The 24,424-nt window shown below is 46.2% G+C and overlaps 1 pseudogene; it reads right to left on the bottom strand.

Moving 5' to 3' along the window:
- Nucleotides 1–23,233: 23,233 nt before the first annotated feature.
- Nucleotides 23,234–23,964, bottom strand: LOC140688533 (transcription initiation factor TFIID subunit 9-like; annotated as a pseudogene).
- Nucleotides 23,965–24,424: the final 460 nt, after the last annotated feature.

Genomic DNA, 24,424 nt, shown 5'->3' with positions numbered 1-24,424 from the left:
TCCAAACTTACTTGACTTTCTGCTCTCTCAGCCCAAGCTCTTGTTTATTCAGTGCAGCTGACTTCTGCAAAGATTTGTTGGAAGCTTTGAACTGAACTCAGTCATGCTCATGTATGTATCAATGGCTAGTAGACCTCTAACCAGTCCAGAGTGATTCACATTGTTAAAGGAGGATGCTCGTTAATCCAAATTAATCTTTGTATTGAGCCAGCTGAGCAAATCAAAAGGAAAGTTTCCTGTTAGGGTAGAAAAAGATTGGATCAGGGTGATCACCTTACAAATAGGCTAATCCTGCTTGGGAATCTTTCCTCTAACCAAGTCCCCTAAGATATTGCTGGGTTTGCACAGTTGATTTCATTCCTTTAGTCTTTTTTTTTTTTACATTTTTTTGAGTTATAGTCATTTTACAATGTTGTGTCAAATTCCAGTGTAGAGCACAATTTTTCAGTTATACATGAACATATATATATTCATTGTCACATTTTTTTTCACTGTGAGCTACCACAAGATCTTGCATATATTTCCCTGTGCTATACAGTGTAATCTTGTTTATCTATTCTGCATATGCCTGTCAGTATCTACAAATTTTGAAATCCCAGTCTGTCCCTTCCCACGCTCCTCCCTCTTGGCAACCACAAGTTTGTAGTCTATGTCTATGAGTCTGTTTCTGTTTTGTATTTATGTTCTTTTTTTTTTTTAGATTCCACATATTAGCGGTCTCATATGGTATTTTTCTTTCTCTTTCTGGCTTACTTCACTTAGAATGACATTCTCCAGGGACATCCATGTTGCTGCAAATGGCATTATGTTGTCATTTTTATGGCTGAGTAGTATTCCATTGTATAAAATATACCACATCTTCTTTATCCAGTCATCTGTTGATGGACATTTAGGCTGTTTCTGTGCCTTGGCTATTGTAAATACTGCTGCTATGAACATTGGGGTGCAGGTGCCTTTTTGAAGTAGGGTTCCTTCTGGATACATGCCCAGGAGTGGGATTACTGGGTCACATGGTAAGCCTATGCATTCCTTTACTCTTGATCCTGTGGATCCTCTGAGCAGCAGTTTTTGTTTTTCCCTCCCCTCCTCTTTAATGGTTTCCATGTGGTATTGGTTGCCATTGAGAAGGGGAGAGAGGTGTCAAAGCTGTCTTTTGTTTTTTTCCTCTTTTTTTGGTGGGGAGGGGTTGTGGTAATCAAGTTTATTATTTTTTTTTATTTAATGGAGGTACTGGAGATTGAACCCAGGACCTTGTGCATGCTAAGCATGTGCTGTACCGTTCGGCTATATCCTCCCCAACGTCTTTGCTAACTGAGGGTTTAATTGGTAAATTGGGAATGGTCTCTCCTAAAAAAAGCTTAATAAGCAAATAAAAAGAATAAGAGTAAAGCAAATTCAAAGTAGAGTTCAAGTCATTTGTTTTCCTAAATGTCTGCAGTTGGCAATACGGTGTAACCTAGACTTTCCTTATATCATTTCAGTGCATGTGTGTGTTGTAGTGGGAAAGGGCTGCTGGAAGCTAGGACAGGTCTAAGCAGGCAAGGGCTTAGATCCAGAGGTCAGCAAGGAGCAGATTTATCTGGACCAGTGCTAATTATCTCAGCCCAAAGGAATCCACATTCAAATCTGTTTATACTTTCATAGGAGAGGGATGATCATCATCAGATGCCACAAAAACTTGAAAGCGTTGAGGCCAGGAAGAGAGGCTGGGAATATCTCCGTAGAATGGAGATGCTAAGAGCACAGATCTTTGCTTCTGCTCTGGTCATTATCCCAAGACAGCTTCGGTGGGATTATTGCAAAGCCAGAGCCTCACTGAGTCACCAGCAAGGCGTGTACTCCATCTGACTCATTTCAGTCCACTCATTTTCTTTATTCTGTCAGAGATCTCAGTCCTACTGTGGTCCTGTGCCCTTTTTTAGGACAAGCACATCTTTCTTCTTTCTGACTTGGTTGCTCCAAACTCTCTCCACAGGTTTCTTTATTGTCTCATCAAAAAGAAACCCTCAGAAATGTGGTTTCATAAACCTGCAGCTCATTTCTGCTGTGACCCAACCACATTGCTGCCATCTCTCCCTCCTCCAAGGCAGACCTCTTCATCCATACATCTCCTTCTCCTCCTTGCCTTCCTTGCCCTCCTCCTCTTCTTCATTAAAAGGTTTTACACACTGAGATTTAATGGACACACAATACACAGCACCTATGTAAATCATGTAATTTGATGTTTTGGTATGTGAAGTCATCATGAAACTGTGACCTTGTCACCACAGTTAAGATAGTGAACGTGATGATCACCTCCAAAGATTTCCTTATACCCTTTGATAATCTTTCCCACTGCCCTCTCTTCAGCCAATCACTAATCTGCTTCCTGTCACTGCGGGTTAGTTTTATAAGTGGAATGAATGTAGAGTATGCTGTCTTCTGTTTGCCTTCCTTCACACGGCATAATTATTTTGAGATTCATCCATGTTTCTGCATGCATACTGGTCTTTGTAAGGACGTGGCTTTTTTTCTTGGATTCATGTCTAGGAGTGAAATGGCTGCATCATGTGGTGGATGCATGTTCAGCTTTTTAAGAAACTGGCAAATTGTTTTCCAAGGAAGTTGTAACATTGTTGTATTCTTAGCAGCAATGTGTGAGAATTCCAGTTGTTCCACATCCTTGTCAACACTTGTTATGGGTCAGTCTTTTGTTTTTCAGTCATTCTAACAGGTATGAGATGGTATCTCATAGTGTTTTAATTTGCATTGACTTAATGACTAATGATGTTGAGCATCTTTTCATGTGGTTGTTTGCCATTCATATGTCTTCTTTGAGGAGATATCTGTTCAAATCTTTTCTCCATTTGGGGAGAGGTTGTTTGTTTTCTTCTTACCAGGTTTTGGGGATTATGTATTCTGGATATAAGTTATCAGGCATATGATCTGCAAATATTTTCTCCCAGTCTGTGGTTTGTCTTTTCATTCTCCTGTCTTTTGAAGAGCAGATGTTTACAATTTTGATGAAATACAATTTATCAATTTATTTTTAATGGATGTTGCTTTTAGTATCATCTGTAAGAAATATTTACCTAACCCAAAGTTACAAAGATTTTCTCTTATGTATTCTCTGAAAGTTTTATAATTTTAGGTTTTATATTTAAGTCTATGGATGTTTTAAATTAATTTTTTTGTACATAGTGTGAGGTATTGAGAGTTCTTTTTTTTTTTTTAACACAGATATTTAGTTGTTCAGGCAGTATTTGTTGAAAAGACTAGTCTTTCTCCACAGAATTGCCTTAGCATCTTTGTCAAAAATCAATTTTTTTACAATATATTTGTGGCTTTCTTTCTAGACTCTGTTTTATTGATCTATTTTGATGTCAGTAACACTCTTCTCATGATTACTGTAGCTTTATGTCAAGTCTTGAAATTGAGCACTGATAGTTTTCCAATTTTGATTCATTTTAAAATTGTCTTAGCTATCTAGGTCATTTGCATTTTCATATGAATGTCAATTTATACAAAAAGTCTGCTGAGATTTCTGTAGGGATTGTATTATATTTATAGAGCTGTTTGAGGATAATTGATTTCTTACATCAGGTTTTTCAACCCACCTAAATCAGTTCTTCATTTGAATTATAGTGCTTTTTACGTTAAGTTGGGTATTTTATAGCTTAGTTTTCTACAGACAAAATGATTTCTTCAGGGAGCTATGGCTTACTCTTTTCGAATATGTAAAACTTATTTTTGGATGAAACAATTTTAAGCAAACACACAATTACTTATTTACAATGACATTTTTATTTTTAAAGTTAAAAATTTGAACATTAAAAAATGCTAAAAGGCGGGAGGTGGTAGAGCGCATATTTAGCATACACGTCCCGGGTTCAATCCCCCATACCACCTCTAAAAATAAATAAATAAATAAGTAAATAAACCTACTTACATCACCCCCAAAAACTAATAAAAATTTTTTTTAAAAAAATGCCAGGATACCACTTCCGATGGTCTGTCGGATGTGTGGAGGGCCTCTCAGACGCCCCCTTCGGATCCGAGGCCCTCATCCTCTGGCTGCTGGGAATATTGGTGGTTGACAGCGCTCATCGAGCCTCTCTGGGGATTGCCCTCAGCCGACCAAGGGACTCAAGGTCACAGCCCTTCCCTAGAGGCAGTACACATCCAATGACTAGTCCATAAGGCCTGACCTCCTTGCCTAAAGACAGAACCACTCTGAAGGGCTGTAGAAGCCGCACAGCTCCCGGTGGGATCAGCCGAGGCCTCTGTGATGTCGAAGTTCAACCCCTCCCCCACCCAGTAGACATCCTGCCCTCTAATCTCCATCTCAGACAGTCTGTCTCCCAGGGAATCCAAGTAAAGACAGAAGATAATTTCCTAATCAGCTCGCAGTTAATGCAAGGGCTTAAAGGAATGGAGATAGTGACCCAGGGCCAGCCCACAGGGCCCAGAGATGAGATGTGGCAAAAACTGGAAGCCAAATATTTTGACTGTTGGCTTGTGGTCAAAGTCACATCCTTCACTTAGAAGAACTTTTCCCTTTGTCATGTCACCTTTTGAAACCACCTTGACTTTGGGAGGAGTGGAAAGCCCCTGGCAGGCTTCTGCGTCCTTGGTGGGGCAGGGACACGGAGGGCACACGGCAGAGAGAGAGAGAAAGAGGGACTTTCCATACAGGCTAATTGACGCTGGCTGGAGAAGCTCGCCCTCTGGGCACAGGGCATCACAGTTGGAGGGGCCGACGGTAGGGGAGGGCTCACTTTATTAACTGTTCTCAACTCCTGTTTGATGGGCCCAGGAGTGTGAGCCGGGAAGCAGGAGGAAATAGTACCAAAAACCACTGTAAAATTAAAAGTTGTGATCCTCAAACACGGTTTTAGTCACCTATTGATGCTAATAAAACCTAGAGTGATCAGAACTGACAGGTGGCAACCAGGATCCTCAAGGAGGCATTTCTCCATGGCTCTTCTCTGAGACAGGAGCCAGCATTCTGCCTTCCGTTTTGACATAAATCCTTCCCTACTGTGATTCCTCTTGGAATCACCCCACATTAAAAAAAAAAAAGTTAGAATAGGGCCTTTAAAAACAGCCTTAGGGTGGTGGGTAGGTATGGCTCAGTAGTAGAGTGTGTGCTTAGCATGCTATGAGGTCCAGGGTTCAATCCCAGCACCTCCATTAGAAAAAAAAGTCAAAAAACCTTGGGTCAGCCCATGTAAATGAGTTTCACTTTATACAGCAGATATATTTATGTAAATTTAGTTATATAATCATGACTAATAAATAATTGTATTGTAAATTCATTTCACCTGTTTTTCCTTCCTCGTTTGACATTTACAACAGTCTATGGCAGAGGAGGAAACTGAAGTTGAAAGAGGTCACTGGCTGGTACTGGGCCTCTTAGTAAGTGGATGAACTTGAACTTAAACTTGGGTCCACAGACACTAACACCGGTGTTACTTCCTTCGCTTAAAAGCACTAGAAGAATTTACCTTCCAGAAGATTCCTCCATAAGTCTGTATCAACCTGGGTGTTCATCTGTTCTGAGGTGGGGCCAGCTGCTCTCTTTGAAGGAACACAAATTTCAAGACTTTCTCATAAGAAAATGAACAATGAAGGAACCATCACTGTGGTGCCCTAGGTGGGTGGGAGATTGGCAGGCACCAGGTTTCCACACTTGCCTAGCTGGCTTGCTGTGGGATACCAGCACGACGCAGATTCCTAATGAAAGTCCTGGAGATGTTTTGCCAGCAAAACTACCTTGGCGGTGGGCGGGGAGGCTCCCTGAGGAGGGGTTGGGGAGACGGGACAGGAGGTGCTGTGGAAGAGGAGCTGCAAGAGAGGCCTGGACGCGCTCCAGCTGCCACTCGGTGAGGCAGGCCCAGAGGGCTCTGGAAGGAACAGAGGACCCAGTGTGAAACCAGGCCCTTCCCAGCCCCACTTCATTTAATCCTCACTCCGCTGCAGTGAGTTTTCCTTTCTTTTATTTCAAGTGTGGAAACAGATTTTTAAGAGGCTGAATTATCAAAGGTCAGAACAATTAGTGGGATGTGAGCCCAGGTCTCTCTGATTGCAAATCTGTTGTGTTTAACCACTCGGTTATATTGAGTATAGAGGTAGGCAGCATAGTGAACTGCTTTGCATACCTTCAGGCTCGTATTTAAAATATTTCTTCAACATTTACCTAGTGGAAAGGTTCAGGCTGAGAGGGGGAGGTTGACAAGTGGGGGCAGCATCCAGCGTGGATACATCGCCTCCTCCCTCCATGTGAGGCAGACGGGGCAGCTCTGGGTTCACCTGAGCCCAGTGTTGGGAGGGATGTCTTCCCCACCCTAAGCAGCCCATCAGAGTATCCCTTACAAGGATGAGCAGTTCGGCCCCTGAGAGGCAGCCTTGTAAATAACACTGCCAGGGAGATGGCGGTGCTGAAGGCCGGATCCCTGCGCACTACCCTGTTTCCCCACGTGGTCAGACCACAGACCACAGACCACATCCGTGGACACTCTGGAGAAGTCTCACATTCTATCTGTTGGCTTCGTTCATCATGGCCTGTGTCTATGCTCTGTTCAGGGCTGGCAGCCTGCCTGGAAATGCTGGCCCCACAGGCCAGATGGCTCCACCTGGCCCTCCTCCATCTGGCTGTATTGCTCCTGTTCTGCAGCAGGGGTACAAGCACCCCTTTCTCAGCCAGGAGAACAGGAGTCAGGGGACCTGGTGACTGTTACCTGCTTGGGTGGCTTCCTCCCAAGAGACATCGCCTGCTTCCCCTTAGATTGCCAGCTGCCCCAGGAAATCACGAGGACATCCTGCATCCATCCACCTTAATCTGAAGGAAGTTTGGATTACAGGAAGACCATCCTCAAGGAAGTGTGCCCCAGGATTTGCACAAGATGATAAATAACCAAAAGCCTACTGCTTGCATTTTATTTGCTGTCTGTAAATCATCTACATATTTGATTGAGGCTGCACTTCATGCATAGGTGAATGGGAAGTGAACTGAATATTTTTTAAAACTAACTTTATACAGTAATTCAGACATTTTTCCATCAAGGGATTAGTAATCTACCAAGATTTCAGTCCACGATGTGGGACAAATCTTATGTGCCCAAGCCAATTTCAACATTTGGAAAAGATAAGGTGAGAATTTGTGCACAAGTGAGTATGGGTGTGTGGGGATAAAAGGAGAGAAAGGAGCAAAGATGACCAGAGGTGACTGGCAGGGAAGGAAGACCCAAGAAAAGCCTGCACCCACTATGATGTGCTCATCGGAATGCTAATTATTAGAGGAAAGGAGACACGGAAGATGAATGTCCTGTCCCCTTTGGTGAGACGTAAGTCAGCTAGACGTGCCAGGGAGGCCTGTCCTAATCTGTGCAAAGCAGGAAGGGCTATTGCCTGGTATTTACAAGATTCATCTATGCTCTAAAGATGTGCAGATTATTCCATGAGTGAGAGACTCTGGAAGAATGCTCAGCTGATGCTGGCAGAGATTGAATTTCCTGGAGGAAGATGGATCATCCTAGCCTGAAGATGTATACATGATTTCCCAATGCCTACTGGTGAGTTTGAACAAATTCTATGAAGACAAATCAGTGAACACTATTAAGGAGTGTCATGAAGTCTAGGGGAAGATACTGGTGCAGTGGATCTGGCCACCACAGGGGCAGGTAGGAAGGTCTGGAACATCTGGCTGTGAATGTAACATCTGAATGATACGGTGTTATTCATCATGGTGTCAATTTTCCTTTCTTTTGTTCTGGAATAAGTCTCTCTTGCATAACAAGTTGATACCCTAATAAGGATTTAATTAATGGTTTCCCAAGTCCTTTGAGAAAGAGAAATTAAATTAATTAAAGCAGGAAAGTGGACAGAAAAAGCAAGTAGCTTAGCCAAGATCTCATAGCTCAGTGGCACCTAACTTGAGGTTTTTGACTCTAGTAAACGATCCAAGGGAATGTTACTGCTGCCTTCTCTCCTTGTATCAGTTTCTTTCCACCCAAAATGTTGGGGTGACCAGCAGGATTCTTGTTTTTTTCTGGTCCTTTCAGAAGGCAAGAGGCCATTTTTTTTTGTACACAAATGTTCATAGTAGCATTATTTGTAATAGCCAAAAAAGGAAACAATCTAAATGTGCATCAACTGAAGGATGGTTAAACAAAATATGGGGTGTCCATGCAATGGTGTATCATTCAGTCATAAAAAGGAATCAAGTTCTGATACATGCTACAATGTGGATGCACTTTGAAAACATTATGCCAAGATAAAGTCAGTCCCCAAAGACCACATGTTGTTATGATTCCATCTATCTGGAATAGAATCTATTTGGAAATGTCCAAAATAGGCAAATCTATAGAAACAGAAAGTTGTTTGTTGGCTGCCTTGGGCTGAGGAGCTTGGGGGTGGGGGGGTGGTACAAGGTTTCTTTTTGAGATGATGAAAATGTTCAAAAATTGTGTGAGTGGTTGTAAAACTCTGTGAATATACAAAAAAACCATTACATTGTACACTTTCAATGAGTGAATTGTATATTAATTACATCTCAGTCAAATGGTTCAAAACAAGTAACGAGAGACCGTTAGTAAGATGTGGGGTGTTGTGCTAGAATTTTTTGTTTTGTTTTGTTTTGTTTTAGGTTGGTGGACCTTCTGGATGCTTCTTAATTGATGTCAGTTAGACCAGTGCATCTCCAATTTGAATGTACAGGTAAACCACCTGATACTCTCATTAAACTTGACTCTAATTCAGTATGTCTGGTTGGGGCTCTCGTGAGATTCTGCGTTTCTAACAAGCACCCATGGGCTGCTAATGTGGCCAGTGGGGACCGCCTTTTGAGTAGAGGGGCTGGATGACCACCACCCTCCATTCAGCAGCACTAATACATGCAGGAAGGCGATGAGTTCCTCTTTCTTAGAGTCCCCTTGACAGCAGCAACTGTGTCATGGTCACTCCATTTTCTTTTTTTTTTTTTCCTGCAGTGTTACTTTATTCATCATTTCCTTCTTCAAGGTCCTTATGGAATCATACTAGGAAAAAATTCGTAAAACTTTATTAATCATTACATGTGTGTATCCGATTGGTACAGTAATCATAGGTTACATGCATTATGATCTAAAAAAATTGTACAGTAAGATGTAAATGACATAGTTTCTGTGAATGGTCGCTCCATTTTCATCTTGGTTTCTACCTCTCCTCACTTTAGCACTGTGCTTGGCATAAAGAAGGCACTTTTTTTTTTTTGCCTGAAGAATTCATTTTTATCTTTTATTGAAGTATAGTCAGTTTACAATGTGTTAATTTCTGGGGTACAGCATAGTGATTCAGTAATACACACACACACACGTATATATATGTTCCTTTTCATATCCTTTTTCAGTATAGGCTATTACAAGGCATTGAATATAGTTCCCTGTGCTATACAGTAGGACCTTGTTGTTTATCTGTTTTACATATAGTAGTTTGTATCTGCAAATCTCAAACCCCAGTTTATTCCTCTACCCTTTTCCCCCCTGATAACCATAAGTTTGTTTTCTATGTCTGTGGGACTGTTTCTGTTTTCTAAATAAGTTCATTTGTTTAGATTCCACATATAGGTGATATCATATGGTCTTACTTTTAATGTTGGACTATGAGCAGTCAGCCCTGAAGGTGATCAGATAAAGTCATGAACTCTGAGAGTTCATGATACCTCTGTTCCTGCTTGGCCACATGGTGTAAACTGGTGCTTTTCACCCCCACTGCAGATTAGGGGAATTTAAGAAATAACCAATGCCCGGGTACACCCCAGTGCTCTGATTTAATTGAACTGTTCTGGGGCCTTTGTATGGATGGATGATTTTAGAAGCCTTCCAGGGACTTATAACTCAACAATAAAAAGACAAACCAACCAACTGAAAAATGGACAAAAGATTTGGACAGAAATTCCTCCAAAGAAGATGTACAAGTGGCCAATAAGTACATGAAGAGCTGTGCCAACTCATTAGTCATTAGGGAAAGGAAAATCAAGGACACAGTGAGATAACACTTTATACCTAATAAGATGGTTAAAATAAGAAAAAAGACAGGAAGTGCTGGTGAGGACATGGAGGAATCAGAACCCGGATACCCTGCTGGTGGAAATGTCAAATGGTGCAGCTGCTTTGGAAAATAGTTTGGCAGTTCCTCAAAAAGTTAAATATGGAATTGCCACATGAACCAGAAATTTCATTCCTGGTTAGTTAGTACCCCAGAGAATTGAAGACATATGTTCTCACAAAAAATTGGACATGAATGTTCATAGCAGCAGCATTCATAAGAGCCCAAAAGTGGAAGCAACCCAAATGTCCATCAACTGATGAAGAGATAAATAAAATGTAGTATATATAATGGAATATTATTTAGCCATAAAAAGGAATGAAGTGCTGATACACATATGGATCAACCTCAAAAACATTGTGCTAAATGAAAGAAGCTAAAGGCCACACATTGTATGGTATGGTAGTGGGTACTCCTGAGGATTTACAAGCTCTTCAGCCCAGGATGGTGGCAGAAGGAAGGGTCAGCTCAGAACTGGGCAGCTGGGCAACATTGGTTGGGGTGGGGGTTCATTTGTGAACCAGGCCTCCTGTTCCCTGTGTTTCCTCTACTGCTCAGGGCACCTGCCTTCCCAGCCCCCAATCCCCACCCCTTGGGAAAACTGTATACCCATCCATTTACACGAAGGTGTTGGGAACTTAAAGTGCTACTTCTTCCAGGCTCATTTGCATTTAAGCAGTGGCTTTAAGGAGAAAGTGGTCTTTCTAAAGTGCAGTTTTAAGCTCTAGGGTGCCTGGGTTGGAAGCCACCTGGTCTTCAAATCACATCTCCTCAGAGACAGCCTATGGGGCACAGGAATTCAGCTGTGTCTCCAGCTTCCACTGCTGAAGGCTGGCGGGCCCTCCCTAGGTGCAGCTGGGCTGCTGGAGCTGAGGAATTCCCCATCTGCTCACAGCCCCGTCCTCTGTGGGAGAGAGGCAGCAATTAGCATCCCTGGAACAGATCCTCTTTGTTTATGTTCCAGACTGTGGGATTCAGGCCTCCCCCAGAGACATACTGATTTTGTGGAAGGGACCCTGGGTGCCTATTGGCATCAGATCCCAGCTCAAATGTTGCTGCTGCTGGCAATAAGCCAGGTGTAGGTGAAACCCCGTCCAGGCTTGTGCATTGATTGTAACCCGCTTCTCATCCAGGAAGCCCCCTGCTGCTCCAGCCCCTGGAGCTCTCTCCATATCTTCCTCCTCCAAAATTTCTATAGCTCCCATGGTCAGGAAAACATGCTTGCTCTCCTCATGAGTATCTTCCATCATCTCACCCACGATTGCCTTTCCTTCCTATCTAGATTGCGGTTCCTTCACAGGGGACCTTGTTTTATACTTAAAGAATCTACCAACCAATCAATTGATGTTTATTAAAGAATCCTTTTTTGCCAAGCACCACGCAAAGATCAACAGGGCACTGTCAGCTGAGGGGGGCTGAAGAGGGATTTGAGGAGGTGAGCTGCTCCAACTGGAAGAAGGCGCAAGGAGCCGACCTGGAGCAAAACAGCACAGTATAAGGGGGTGGTGTGTGTGGCACGGCGGCAGTGCCGGCTCTCAGTACTTTCTTCTAGTTTAACAAGGTGGTGCTGGCTGTGGCACACTTGTCCTGCTTTTATCTATTTTGCCCGCACATGGGTGTTGTTCATTTCTTTGTCCATACTACTTACATAACACTGCTAGCGCATGCATACCTTTACTTTTCTTTGTTCATAAGGCTTACATAACTGGCGCATGTGTATTGTTCATAATGGTTACTCAGCTACCAGCACGTGCATACGTTTGCCTCTTACCAGGTGCAAGCTATTGTGAACTTTTGTTCTGGGCTCCCCTGGCCTATTCACTTAAGGCTGGGTCCCATGGCCTACTCACTAAAGGCTGCCAACAGGCACCATCTGCAATGAGTCATGTGCAGCTTAGTTGGGGGTTGGGGGATATACAGCTGAGTGAACAGTTACATACCAGTGGCTAATAGAGGAATGCATTGATTACTCTGGGAAGGTTGAGGAGGGGGTCCAGAAATGTGCCTGGGAAGAAGGGAAGGGAGGAATGGCAGAGGGCTTCCTGGTGGAGGTGACATCTGGACATGATTAAGGATGAGTAGAGTTTACCTTACCAGTGTTACAGACAGCTGGAAAAGCATGTACAAAGTCACATGGTGGGAAAGAGTTTTGGGCTTTCCTGGGACCGTGGGAAGCTGAGGTGATTGGGTTGTGGACCACCTGTGAGAGGGACAGAGGCAAAGTGGAGAGGCAGGTGGCTGAGTCCTAAAAGGTATTACCTTCCAAGCTAAAGAGTTTGCAGGTTGATTTGAGGTCCTGGGCAACCAGTGAAGGATTTTAATGAGGACGATATGGGCAGAGTTGCTTCTCAGAGAGAGAGAGGACAGTGTGGAGGATGAGATTGGGGTTATGAAATGAAAGGGGGGGACCAGGAAGGTGCTAGGACTGCTGAGGACTGAGACCCAGGCAGGAAGAGTGGGGCAAGGAAGGAGGCGGTGAGGGAGAGGGGAGACCAGATAGCACAGGGGAGTTAATGAGATCAAAGTGTGGACACATTGGATTGTCCGTCATGAGGTTACTGGTGATTTTAGAGCAATTTCAGGGGAGTGGCGATGAGTGGATAATACTTTCAAAAAACTTTGCTTTGAAGGGTGGGAGATGATAGAATGAAGTCCAAGTGGAGCAGGTGTAGGAAAAACTTCCTTCTAAGACAGATTTTGAACATATCTCTATCCTTTCTCTTTCCCTATTTTACTGAAATCATCTGAGCAGGTGGATGGATGCCTGCCTCCCTGACCACCCCAGCATTGCTGTGCATCCCAGTCTGGATCAGGGGCTGCTCTTCTCCCAGTGCCTCAGCCCCATGAAGAGCTGTAGCAAAGCACACAGGTGGTGAACCAGGTTGTCGCTTCCTTATGTGTCTTACTCATAGACCGTGAGGGGCACAGGAACTACGCTCATGTAGCTTGGATTTCCCATCCCCCATCCTGGTGCTTGGCACGAAGTTGGTGCTCAGTAAATTGCCTTGAACCAGCTTGTGTGAGCAAAGTGGTGGCTGAGGGCTCTTGTTTCCAGACACTGCCTACCTGGGGAGACCCAGGTGGAGTGAACTGTGGTTATCCTAGCATTGGAGCCACAAAGCATCTGTTGACTCTTGTGTGACCAAGAAAAATGACAAAAGAGCTGAAATTTCTCTGCCTCTCAATCCAGGGCCAACACCTTGGGAATAAATGTTTAAGTGCAAGTTCAAGCACATCCACATCAGGTATGTGAACCCAGAGTGGCTCACTCGTGTTCCCGGAACTGGTGTTTGTGGCTGCCAAGGGTGTGCTAAGTCTTGTCCCTCCTAGGTCATGAAAAATCTTAAAGGAAGTGCAGTCATCCGTGTTGATTTCCTAAGTGGAGGCTGTGAGTGAAAGGCTCTGCCCACTCAACGATACGGTTCCCTCCTCACTGATGCCTGGAATTGTCCTGGTCTCTGTGAGTGTGCATTACCCCTTAAGTACCGCACTCCTCACCTGGAGAGTCAAGGAGTCATTTCAGCTCCACTTCACTCAGATTCTGCTTAATTTTTAGATCCTTTCTTGAGATAAGGTTTTGATAGGGAGAGCCTGGAAGGATGTTATTTATGTACCTGAGAGGGAAGAAGGGCTTCTGCGGAGGGTGAAGAGCTGAGAAATGGGAGGCTATGGCTCTGGGAAACCAATTGCCTATGCCCCTGCCTGCATATCACCTCCCATGCAAATGAGGAGTCAGGATGACCCTGACCGTGAGAAACCCAAGCAATCGAAGCAAGTTCTTGGTGATCATGTGAAGTCATATCCGTGGGCTCCCACGGGAAGCGGCAGTTTGGACCAGACCAGTTCAGACCTGCCCTGAAAGTAACTCAAAGGCCCCTGAAGTGGTCTCAGAACTACTGGGACTGCTCTTCCTGGGACCTGCTCACTGGATTTGCTCTGGCCTGGACAGCCTCTACGCCTGCCCTGTGCTGTGACTAAGCCCTCACGGTGATTCAGGCCCAGAGCACACCCAGCCTGCAGGGAGGTAAGGCAAGCTCCCTGTTCTACAACAAAAGCATTGAAGGCACCTCTATCTGCCCTTGATGCCGTGAAGATGCTGCCCCGAGAAGGCCTGGTTCTGGGTCTCCGTTGGTGGATAAAGCAGAGATTCTGAGAGAGCTTTCTTCACTTTCTGGTTCTGAGTAGGCAGTGAGAGTGCGTGCTGTGACTTGGTCAGAGTTTGGTCTGGGCAGTGGTTCTCACATCGTGAAGTTGAGGAGACCCTTCCTGATGTGTTGTGGCCAACTAGACATGAGAGGATGAGGAACATAGAGCATCTTCAGAGTCTGTTTTTAACTCTTAGTGCAATGACCACTCTCTGAAAAGGGGAGGCAGTACACTTTCCCAGGAAAAACCTGAACTGGGAGCCAGGACGCCTGACTGGTTCTACCACTCAAGATCCAAGTGCACTTTACTACCTGGGTCTGTTTCCTCATCTCTACAGTGGGGATGACAATACTTGTCCTGGGCCCTCTAGTTTTGAGAATCAAATGAGATAAAAATATGAAAGGGCCTTGAAACTGCCACATGCTGTCCTGAGATAGGAGATGGTTCTTTTGTTGTTTCTTTGGTTTTTTTGGGGGAGGGGGGTAATTAGGCTTATTTATTTATTTATTTTTAGAGGAGATACTGGGGATTGAACCCAGGACCTTGTGTATGCTAAGCATGTGCTCTATCACTTGAGCTATATCCTCTCCCAGGAGATGATTCTTTTGGTTACAGACCAACTGGACTCTCCCTCCTCCAGATCTTTGCTACATTAGACCACACGGGCCTGCAGGGGTAGGTGTACGTGTGGCAGTGGGGCTCTTTCAGCCCAATTTGGGGCCTTCCAGCTGGCAGCACAGTTTGCTGCCTTGTGTCTCTTGTCCATCTGTCCCACAGCAGAGCCAGTGGGGGCCTCGAGGCAGGAACTGTTTTCACAGTTTCTGGCATGAGCAAAGCAAGCTTTCCCTAGTCTGTGCTCCAAGTCCCCAGTTGTTGGAGAGGATCGGAGACTTGCTTTTATCTCTGGAACAGTTACAGCTTTTATGGTCGGTCAGGCGTTTTATTGTTTCCGTAGTGATGCCATGGTTGGAATTTGGTTCGTCTCTTTGTAGTGCTCCCTGCTGTTGAATTAATAAGGGGGAAGTCAAGGGAGTTGTGCACTGGACAGTGAAAGCTGTGGGCTTGGGATTTTACAAACTCACGGCAGTTCTCTTTCAGTTGGGAGGCTGCTGAGCTAGGAAGGGTTGGAGATCTGGAATTCTCCTTTCTCATCTGGCTCCTGGGAGTGGGGCCAGGATGGCTTACAAATCTCTGGGCATTGTCTTATTAAAATTCTCTTGTGGGAAGCAGGCCAGTGCCAGAGGAGGGGCTTTCTGGGGACCATCTCTGAGCGGTGACAGAGCAAAAATGTCAGCATCAGGTCTGTGAAATTTAGCCCTAAAATGATCAGTTTCATGCAAAGAGCAATGTCGAACAGGGAAACAAGATTCAACCACTTAGGATTCTGGCTCTTTGGAACCTACAGGAAAGGAAATTGAACATAGGCACACGTGGTTAGGACCCATGGTGGACTCTGATGACCGCCATTAGGGAGGTACCAACACAGTGTGATGAGGGTTTAGAGTCTTGCTATGTGTCCCCCCAAGTTCATGTGTTGAAGCCTAATCCTCAGTGTGATGGTATTAGTAGATGGGGCCTTTGTGAGGTAGCCCCTAGTGGTCGTGAGGATGGAGCCCTCATGAACAGGATTAGTGCCCTTACAGCAGAGCCCTCAGAGAGTGCCCCAGTCCCTTCCACCATGTGAGGGTACAATGAGGAAATCAGAAAAGGGCCCTCACTGAGCAGGCTGGCACCCTGCTTTGGACTTCCAGCCTTCAGAACTGTAAGAAGTAAATGTCTGTAAGTTATCCAGTTTCTGGACTTTTGTTAGAGTAGTTCACATGGACTGAGACAGGTATTGTCGGGAGACTCCCAGAAGTCTGATGGCTGATGGGTGGCTGCAGCAGCCACATCTGTGATCAGGTGTCTCCACAGAGCCCCACGTTGTTGCCACCTGAGCTGGTAGCCTGAGAGCATTGTTGCATCAGCCTGAGTTTGAGGCCAGTCTCATCAGGCAAACAAGCAGCTCTCTCATGGGCCATAACAGGTATGTGCCCAGGGTGACTTCCTGCCCAGGGATGCCAAGCCTGTCACCCTGCGATGCCTCCTCTGACTTGGACTAGCCTGTGTCCCAAAGATGAGGTCCCTCTTATTTAGAAAAGAAAAGAAAACTAGAAACCATCAGAAGCAGTCCCACCCCCAGTTCCTCATCCCCAGACGTTCCTCTATTTGTTTGCACCCTGTGACTCCTCCCTGTGTCGCAATGAAAGTGTGTCTGTAAAATCCTCCCATCCAACTCACCCCCACCACCTGTGGCCCCGGATTTCACAACCTACTGATCCCCTGAAATGTCTCCTCTCTCCATGTCTTCAGCCCCCTCCCCCGGGCTAGTTTATTTTCCATCTGCATTTAACACATTCAAGTCTCATTCACAAAAATAAAAGCCTCCCTCCTTGCCTTCATATGCCCTGCCATTCTGTTTCCTGCACCTTCTGGAAGGCATTTCTGTCCTTGCCTTCGCCACCACTGTTTCCCCCTCATGTTCATGCTTGAACTCACTGCTCTCTGGCTTGTCCATCTGCCCTGTGGTACCAAAGGCCCGTCTCTAGAGCCAATGTCCATTTTCTTGGCAAGTTTGATTCTTTTGGCCTCTCCTTCCTGGCGAAAGGAAAAGCCCCCTCCTCCCTTAAATTCTTTGACACCACACATGTTCCTGGTTCTCCTCTGTCTGCAACTTCTCCTGCTCAGTCTCCCCTTCCCAGCTTCTGTTCTTGTGTTCTGAACTTTCTCTCTCTCTCTCCTTGACACTCACCCTCAGCTATTTGATCCATTTACATAACATAAAAACTCACTGCCTACCTCTGATTCCAGCCTACACAGCTCTCCTGAGCTCTGACACCTGCCATGAGCATGTGAGGCGGGCTCCCCTCCCTCTTGTGTGCATCAGCAAATGGCATGGTTGGTAACTCTATCACTCAAGTCAGGAACCTGACTTTGTGAATAAAGTGTGGGATGCCTGGTGAGTACATGAAAACTTCCCTTGAGCTCACATTTTCTCCCACCACTCTGGGGAAGTAGGTTCTGGAAGGACAGAGAGAGAGGAGGTGGGAACAGAGAGGTAGGAGGAGAAGGAGAGAGAGACATAGACAGAGGTGTGAAATAGAGCCTGAGTCCTCTTTTTTAAGGATGAACTTCTGTGACATGTTTTATCCATGTTTGCAGCATTTGAGTAGTGAAGAGTTGTCAAGGCAGGATTCTGGCGGATTCCTCATCAGAGGGCATTTCAGAGAATGGCCTTAAGGATGAACCCAAACAGGAAGATTGTCCTGATGTTTTCTTGAGTTTAGATCTGGGTCAGCATTGATCAAAAGCTGAAGTCCCCAACAAGAACTGGTGCCTGGGGGAGGGCTGGGAAGGAGGGAGGACAGGCTGCACGTGTAGATGGCGCCAGCATCGTGGCGCTACCACCAGCGAGGGGCTCTCTGAGCGCTGGTGGGCAGCTCTTCCTCCCTCCCCTGAAGTGGCTAAGGTTCAGGCAAACAGACCCTGGAGGCCTAGAAGGGCCGTGGTGGGAGGGAGGCTCCAAAGATGATACAGCCCAACTCTTCTCACTTTCAGTGGGGAGACCAGAAGCCGAGGTGCACATGAGCCTTCGTCCCCTTTGGCACAACCACCCTGATTTTGGTGGATCGGTTCTTGTACCTCCTCATGGGTTCTGTGCAAAAAACTCAACACCTCTTTTCTGTTCCTGGTTTTGAACAGGCAGCATAGCTCCGTGGAAGGTTGCCTCATGGTCTCTACTCTTCCAGTTCACTCTGTCTCCTGCTCTTCCCTTGACGTTCCTCTTCTTCCGACACCCATCTCCATTCCCTAGTCTAACCAGATAATTCATCTACTCCAGTTCTAACCTGGATTGGGTGCCCTAATCTCTCAAGATATAGACATCTGTTGTAAGGTTTGGCTTTAAGGAGGTTTTCTTCAACCCTTTTCTCTTTTACAACATTCCCGTGACAGCAGGATTCTTGTAAGAACTGTTTCATCACATCACTCCACAGGCCAAAAGTGTGTGGAAGCTCTCCCAAGTCCGGTGGACTCATTCTGAACTTCACACCAAGTGTCTGACTCTCCACAATCACCTACCCTGCCTTTCCACCTTGTCTGCAGCCCATAATTACCCTGCTCCAGCTGCTCACCTTTCCACCATCTTTGACACACACACACACACACACACACACACACACACACACTTACTCACACATTCTTCTGTTCTGGAATGATTTCCTTGGGATCTCATGCCAACTTTCCATTGTCAGGTTGTGCTGCCTGGGGCAGGTCCCTTCCCCTCTCAGAACCTCAGCTTCCCCATCAGGAAAACAGAGGGATTGGACTAGGTGAGCTTCATTGGGGCCCCTTTCAACGCCGAGATTCTTTAGCTTGGTGATGAGTTGGAAAGCCACTGGAGGACAGGGACTCTGTCTCGTATACACCTTTGTGTTCACCGCAGAAGCCACATAGAAACTGCCATCTAGGTCAGTGCTGATTTTGTTATTGTGACAGTCTGCCCCACCGTGGGGACAAAAGGTCTCCTTGCTGGTGTGGTTGTGTGTTTGTGTGGCTGTTTTTGTTTCTTGGACTGTGTATTCGTCAATAAGATGTGTGCATACCTAGAGAGAGTTATTTTGAAGAATTGGCTCATGGAATTGTGAAAATTGGCAAGTCCAAAGTCTTCAGGGACCGTCAGCAGCCTGGAGACCCAGGGAGGAGCTGCAGTTCAAGTCCAAAGGCTGTCTGCTAGCAGAACTCTCTACCCACCTTAGACGTTGTTTCCATAATCCCCAATTTTACAACATTTTCTACCAATTTCCATCAGTTCTCAGGCCCAATTGTGTGGGTGAGTGCGAGTGCTTCTATCGTATTACCTCCCTGGCCAAAATGTAACTCATTTGGTTCAGGAATTCCTTTTCTCTCTGACTCAGACCCAGAACAGCTCTTCAGTGAGACATCACTGGTAAATTGCAAGGTTCAGCACCAGGCATTTGGAAGCAATGCTCTTTCTTCTGCAGCCTTACACTTACCTTAGGTAAGGGAAAAAACAAAAGAAAAGAAACTCTCTCATCTGCCCAGGCAGGTTTTGCCCTGGTGTATGGGTCTAAGCCTGCCTTTCCAAATCACTTTGCCGTGGAAGGAAGAACACCAGTCCAGGCGAACAGAAGCTCCAGAGAAAATAAGAAAGTAAGATGAGCTCCATGACCCTGGGTTCATCTTGAACAAGCCAGTGGGAGATGGGGTTCCACCTTACCTTTGGCAGGTGAGGTTGGTTGGCAAACATCTTAAGCAGGAAGAAGCACAGTATTCAAGTTTCCATCGTCAAATATCTATAAGAGTTGATTTTGTGAAAATAGACAAGAAAATGTTAGAAAAGAGGTTCTGTGGATTAATGGAAGTTGACCAATCCCAGGCGATCACCTGCAGTGGTTGAGTGTACCAGTAAGATGCTCAAGCTGCGTGGTGCTTCTCTGGGAGTAGATCTGGCTTGCCCATCCCATGTTCTGGACCTAGGACCTGTCTTCGAAGGGTTGCCTGTGGCCTTGAACAAAAGCATCATCAGTTTGCAAGGAATCACACTTGAATCCAGCAACTCGAAACTCAGGGAGGGGAATGCAGCGTGAGAATCCCAGGGCAGCTTGTTGGACACACACATACCCAAATATCCCCACCCCACATGGTTCTGACTTGATAGGACGGCAGAGGGGCCCAAGAATATGCAGGCTCACTGATCTTGCCAGGTGATTCTGCTGCCCAGCCAGGTAGGGGAACCACGGTCCTAACCCAGTGTGGAGTGATTGGGGATGGACCACTGGCTTCCATATTAGCTCCCTTTCTATTCCCTCTGTTTTGGGGCCTCAGCTCTACACCATGAACTTCTGCATGCTCTCAGCAGTGTGTGTTACCAGAGGCCCTAGGTGTTTGACCTGCCCTCCCCACAATGAAAGAGATTCTCACACCCCTCCTTCCCCAGCTTTGAGAATTTATTAAATTCTATGTGTCTGGCTAGAGGGGGAGAGGAAGTTCCCCTGCACACACACACCTGGGCATTTGAACTCTTCTCCTTTATTGCCTGCCCTTCCTCACATGGTCCTGGGGGATGCCAGGGAGCAGAAGGAGGAAATACGCCTGGTGGTGGAGCTTTCTGTGACCTGGACACCTGCCCGGTGACTAACAGTTTTGATGTCAGCAGGTGCCCTTACAGTGGCTGTGTAAAAGTCCTCTTGAAAGACAGGGGCCAAGTTAGCTGAGAGCTGTGACCTCAAGTGCCAGCCCCCAACCCCTGCCACCTCCTTTGCATCTGCTGCCTTCCCTGGGAAAGGCATGAGTAGTAAGAGGAATGGAATCGGCAAACTCTGCTCACGCTCACTGATGATATCAAGCCAGAGTGGAAGGACTGGAGGAGGGAAAACCTCATGTGTGCTCCCTGGGGAGCCCCAGAATGACTCCTCAACACCTGGGCTCACCATCGCCGCCCACTCTTGGTCTGCTTGCCTGTAGGTCGGATGTTGCTGCCCACCCTTCCCACACATTCTTATCACCAAGCCCCTCCTCTGCCCCAGAAGACAAGCACAAGGTGTCTTTTTGTTAGAGGGTCTCGCTGCCCTCGCCACAGCAAAGGACAGAGGAGCGGGATCGCACACAGGGGAGTTGCAGAGTGTACAGGGCACACATAGGCTGCTCCGTGCTTGGCCCCCAGTTCCTGACTTCCTTCTGAGGTGGTAACAGGGAGCCCCATGGACACAGCTCATCAAAGACTACCCCCCACCCCAACCCCTGGGCCCTTTGTGTAAAAAGAGGTTAACAACTCACACTTCACTTGTCTTTCCAGATCTCCTTTCTTGCCTGTCTAGTTTTCCGTTCTGCTGGCTCTTTGGAGTCTCCCTCTCTGTTTCCTCTTCAGATCCATAGCGCATGCATGGGAGCTGCCTCGTGTTCTGATGTGGCTGAGACGTTGCCTCTCAGATTAACCACCCCCCTGCTGAATCAATTGCCCATCCTCCACCCCACCCCCCAATCTTGTCCCCTATTCTGGCCCCATCCTTTGGCTCTTGCTGACCTGGGTGGAGGAGCAGACATGGACAGATGGCATCTCACTGGGGAAGAGAGAATAGGGGCGCTCTATGACGCCTCCTTGGACACCCAGCCTCCTCCCTGCCTCCACTTGACAGCCCTGTTTTATACCTCCTTCACATGCTCTCTGATTAGGACAGCTTCACCCAGCTGCTCTTAGCCCTTACGTATGTCTGCACAATGATGGGCATTAACAGGAAACCAAGCTTCACATGGGCACAGTCTACCACCCCAGTTAGATCAAAGAGGGCAGGAAATATGCCCCCAGCACTCACAGTGTCCTGCACGCTGGTGGAAGTCCAGCTGCACTGGCAGCTGACTCCTCCTGGTGAAAGTTTCCTGCTTTCCGTAGGCTCCAGGAGGTACTGGAAGCAAACTTTCCACCAGCGGCTTTGTTGTGACGAAAGCCAGTGGAAAGAAGAGCTTTCTTGCTGGGAAGAATTCTGAATTCTGGGCGTGTAAAGAAAACATTTCTCTGACCAAAGCAATCCATATATTCATTCATTTGTCCTTTCATTCACTGATTCCCAGTAGCCCTACTAAGTGCCAGTTCTAGGTAATACGCAGTCCCTGGGAGCCCATCATCTTGTTGGGGAGATAAGGCTTGAAACGATTAGACAACACAAGACAAGTCAGCACGTGACTGAATGCCCCAGGTGTTTGCTTGGAATCATGAGCTGAGGAGGTCAGAGAAGAAGGCCGGTAGGGTTGCCGGGGAGGGTTGAGGGCACTCTGTGGTGACGAGTGGTTTCCCAGGCCCTCAAAGGAAGGGCAGAATTTAGATGCACAGAAGAGATTGTGGAAGATCTTCCAGGAGGAAGACATGAGCAAAACCATGGTGTCCTGCAGTGAGCAGCCGGTGCTCGGGCCGTGGAGGAAGCAGGAGAAAATGAATATTGGCTCCATGCTGCTTCCATGGACGAGCAGGCATGTGGGCCCACACTGGCCATTCCAGGCCTTGTCTGGGAGTCGCTTTGGTAACCAAGAATGTGTTAAAGAAGCTTGTCGGGGCTGCCCTCACCTCTTCCCATGCCCTACCAGCTGGCCCAGCCAGGGCCAGGGCCCCCATCCAGACCGCTCTCGTCTCGCTTCAGGAGCAGAGGTAGCAAAGACGCTGGACAGGCCAAGATGTTTGATTTCCAAGGCCTTCGGAGCCAGCCGGGTGGAAGGCAGCCAGGGAGGCAGCAGCTGGTGACAGGCTGCCTTACTGCTTAGATAGCAGGCAGCTACTCAAGGGAACAATTGGGCAGAAAGTAGGGTGGCGGGTCAGGGAACACGGGCCAGCGGAATTCTGAACAAGGTCAAAGTCCAATTTGGTACAGTGCTTTATTACCAATTTAAATCTCGTCTTTCCTCCCAGGGCGGCTGCCACCCCTGCAGAAGAGGCTAGGGCTGCCACAAGGGAAATTTGCATTTCAAGACTCCAAGTGCCAGGCACCCTGGCAGGGCTGCAGCCAGGCCTGCAGGGCCTATATGTTCATCTCAATGTCTAGAGGTCATATGCTAAATACTCACACGCTGAAAACGCTCCTGTTTTGCCCATATTTGGGTGTCTGCTTACTTGGGAGGAGGAAAAATATCCTAAACTCTTCTTACTTCTTCCAATTTGGGAGAGGATCCTGGAGTATGCAGAGTGGGAGGTGGTGGGGTCTGGAAGCTAGTGATCATCTTTTTCTTTCTTTTTTTTTAATGAATTACAACTTTATTTTTTTACTCTTAAAGGCTGATTAAAAACCCTTAGTAATCCTATTAAAGAAAATCCAACACAACATCTCAATTGAAAAACATGGTAACCGTATTTACTCATGTACTAAAATAAGTTCTACTTTTCTAAAACACAACTTGGAAACATCTAGCATGCATGTTTAATCTCAGTATAACGGTTTCAAAACCAAACAAACATGTTACATGCATCAAGGCTAGATTACAGATTACTGAAGTCATCATCATCATCGTCACATTTCCTTTTCAATGCTTTTGGTGATTCATTGGCAGTATTTGTGATGGTGCCATGTTAGTGGTAGCAAGGATATTTTTGGACCCAATTAATGATGGATTAATTAGAACATTCTGAACTGTTGATGTTACAGGAACTGATGCTTTCACAGCTGGGGATTGTGAAGTGGGTGTCTGCACTGTAAACCTTTGCCCTGTGAAGGACACAGGAGTCCCTAGTTTAGTTGAAACAGACATGGTTTGTGGGGTTGATGTGCCGAGTGTGAGAGTGCTTGGCCTGCTAGTAACTGAAGGGACTCTTCTCTGTGGAACTGTTACTCTTCCCGCAGAAGTACGTGCCTTTCTTTGTAGACTTAAGTCTATAATTTGGAGCAGTCAAGCAATGTCTATCAGGTGTCAATCTAGGGCCTGAATATGGCTTTATCAATGGTGAAGGAGTTTGATTTCTTTGCCTTACAATATCCAATTAAAAAAAATCTCTTGGAGGAGGAGAAGTAAAAGACTGATCAGCACAGCACTGGATTGCTGACCTGAATTCATTTTTGCGTCATCTAGGATTGTGGTCACGTATCAGAAGGCAAACTCCAACATCTGATTTATAACTCTCGGCTCATATTCTGTAATCTCCATATCCTTCAGGATTTGTGCCATCATCCGTGCATCTTTTGGCATGCTCTTGGGAGAAACCATCTTGCCAGACTCCACGATATCTAGTGATCAGACTTCGTGGGCTAAATCACCCACCTTAACATATTTCAGTGCTGATCTTTTTTTCTTTTTCCCTTGGAGGAGGCACTGGGGATTGAACCCAGGACCTTGTGCATGTTAAGCATGCGCTCTACCACTTGGGCCATACCCTCCCCACCCCCGGTCCTGATCTTGATGCAAGTTCTTTGCCTAGCATGGTTTTTCGAACCCCTGGTGTATCAGTAAGCTGAATGTTCAGAAGCAACATGGTTCTCACAGTGTTCGGTCAGGATGCCAATCATATGTTTTTCTTGCCTGGGGCTGGAAGAAAGTCCTAAGGGAACGGCAGTCAATAGGTAGCAGGGATATTTAAGGGGCTAAACTGGAATATGGGTCGGGGGAGAGATGTGGAATGTGGCCGATAGAAGCAGGCAAGAATCTGGGTTACAAAGAGGGTCCAGCAAGTGGATTC

This window comes from Vicugna pacos, chromosome 22, assembly GCF_048564905.1.
Source record: "Vicugna pacos chromosome 22, VicPac4, whole genome shotgun sequence".
Taxonomy (NCBI): Eukaryota; Metazoa; Chordata; class Mammalia; order Artiodactyla; family Camelidae; genus Vicugna; species Vicugna pacos.
Note: the sequence above shows the minus strand (reverse complement) of the source record. Positions and strands in the feature narration are given on the sequence as shown.